Source organism: Anoplophora glabripennis, unplaced genomic scaffold, assembly GCF_000390285.2.
Source record: "Anoplophora glabripennis isolate ALB-LARVAE unplaced genomic scaffold, Agla_2.0 scaffold1145, whole genome shotgun sequence".
NCBI classification, from domain to species: Eukaryota; Metazoa; Arthropoda; class Insecta; order Coleoptera; family Cerambycidae; genus Anoplophora; species Anoplophora glabripennis.
Window position 1 is genome coordinate 108,658 of NW_019417401.1, and position 2,451 is coordinate 111,108.

Below are 2,451 nucleotides of genomic sequence, written 5' to 3' on the forward strand. Positions count from 1 at the left end.
GGGACAGGACGGTGCCCTGGGGGACACCGGCCTCCATGGGACGGGTGGTGGAAAGGGAATCTTGGATTTGGATGCGGAATTTTCGGTGGTGTAGGTAGGATTTTATGAGTTTGGTAAAGGATATGGGATATTGGTTGGTGAGCATTTTCATCAGTAGGCCTTCATGCCAAACCGTATCGAAGGCCTTTGCGACGTCCAGGAAGACAGCACCAGTGTACTGTCCCCTGTTGAAGGCCGCCGTGATGTGCTCGGTAAGGCGAAGGATTTGGAGTTCAGTGGAGTGATTGGGTCGGAAGGCGAACTGCTCGTCTGGAATGACTTGCAGTTCTTGGGAGTGGGTTCTTAGACGGGTTAGGATAATTTTTTCTACCACTTTGCTCATAGCCGGGAGCAGGCTAATGGGCCGGTAGTTGGATGGGATGGTGTGATCTTTGTTGGGTTTTGGGATAAGGATTATGTTTGCTGTTTTCCAGCGGGTAGGGAAGTGTCTTAGTCTGAGTGTCGCGTTTGTTATGTTTAGTAGGGCCATGAGGCCCTTGTGTGGTAGTCGTTTAAGTGTCGTGTTATGTATATTGTCGGGTCCGGGGGCTTTTCTGTTTTTAAGTCTGCGTATTGTCAGTCTTAGTTCGTCAGGTGTTGCGGGGGGGATTATGTCATTGTCTGGCTCTCTGTCGACGCGTCGGGCCGCGCGCTCAGCCACTATCTCGAATTCCTCGTCTTCGTCGGGCAGCTGAGGCAGTCTACACTGCAGTTCCAGGCTATCGGCGAAAGCCTCGGCCTTTTCCTGGTTCGTGTAAACCACCCCCACACTACCGTGGATTGGAGGAATTTTACGGCGAGCGGTCTGTCGCAGGGCCCTCTGCGTTTTCCAGAGGCTGTTGTCTTGTGGATCCAGCGACTCCAGGTGCCTAGCCCAGTTATCCTGGGCCAGTTCATCCAGAGCCGCCTTCACCCGTCTGTTAAGTACGTTTAAGTCATGTCTGTGTCGGGGGAGGCGGGTGCGGGTGGCAAGCCGTTTCGCACGTCGTCTGTCACGTATTAAGTTTTTTATGTCATCGGGGAGGGTGCCCCGGGGGTTTGTCAGTCGGGGGACAATAGTCTCCGTCGTAGTCTGAGTCAGGGCGTTTTTAATGTCAGTCTCAAGGGAGAGGATTGCCGCCTCCAGATCATGGGTGGTTTCGATGACTGGGAGCGCCATGTTTCCTTGCATTACTGTTCGGAAACGCTCCCAGTCAGTGAACCTCCTCGTGAAGGTGCCTTCATATCTCTGTCTTCGCCCCAGATCCAGAAATATTGGATTGTGGGCGGAAGACCCTTCATTCCTGGATAGCGAATAAAATAAGTTTCTCATCCCGTGGAGAAATAAGAAGAATAAGAAATCTAAAGTCGCAACCACTCATACCTGCAAAATTACCAACAGCGATTACTAAAATAAAATAAAAAAACGACCATGACGAAAACAATGTAGGTACGATTTAATGTAACAAAAGGAAACAATAAAATGATGGCAGAAAATGTATTGAAACCATAACAAACACGAACGACAGACGCTACTGAAAAATGCAAAAATGTAAGGCTTTTTTCATGACTGAATATTGATGAATATCTGACTTGTAGTTACTGTTCCTATCTTTTTATATTGTAATACACCTTTTTAGTGACAGCACTACATAAAATATAGCTGACCCGTCCGCCATTTTCGAGCCCACTTGAAAATAACCGCCGATTTTATACTGTTTATTTAAAGATTCAAGTTAAATTTTTCTGAATTTTCAAAAATATACACCAGAATATTACTACATCTTAATTAAGTGTAGGACTACAGTGTGTACACATTTTATAAATTACAAAACAAAATGTACCTAATTATTTAGTTTATAACTAAATAATGAAAAAGATGTGAACGTGAGGTCACGATGGTGTTACCTATATAAGTTTATCGTTTTAACATTTTTTAAATCATCAAAAATATAAATCATGAAAATGTTCAAGAAGGGATTGTATATTTGACTATGCATATTCGACATCAGGAATAAATTAATGATATAGCCGAATACCCATTCATTTTTAACACAAAATTCTAATTGAAACCGTAGGAAACAACCACTGACAACCGCCGCGCCACTATTCCATGGCTAGAAATTGGCCTCAATGATTTGGGATCGAGGGGGATTATCCCTCTTTATCCTGCCTCATCTCGTGTAGGCCTGGACAGCCTTCGTAGGTGGGCCCCATCCGTCGTCTACCCCGACCGCAAATGCGGCCGGTGTAGGCGCTTTGTGGGACCTCCTTTTGTCCTGGCTGGGCCCCGCCGGCTAGGGCCCTTTCTTCTGGCGCTCTTCTTGCTTCGCCGGCTCGTCTGTGTAAACCCCGGGGGTAGTGTCATGTTTATGTGTGGTATGGTTGGGTAGGGTAGTGCGGCTATGCAGCCTGGGATGCGCTTTGCTAAGG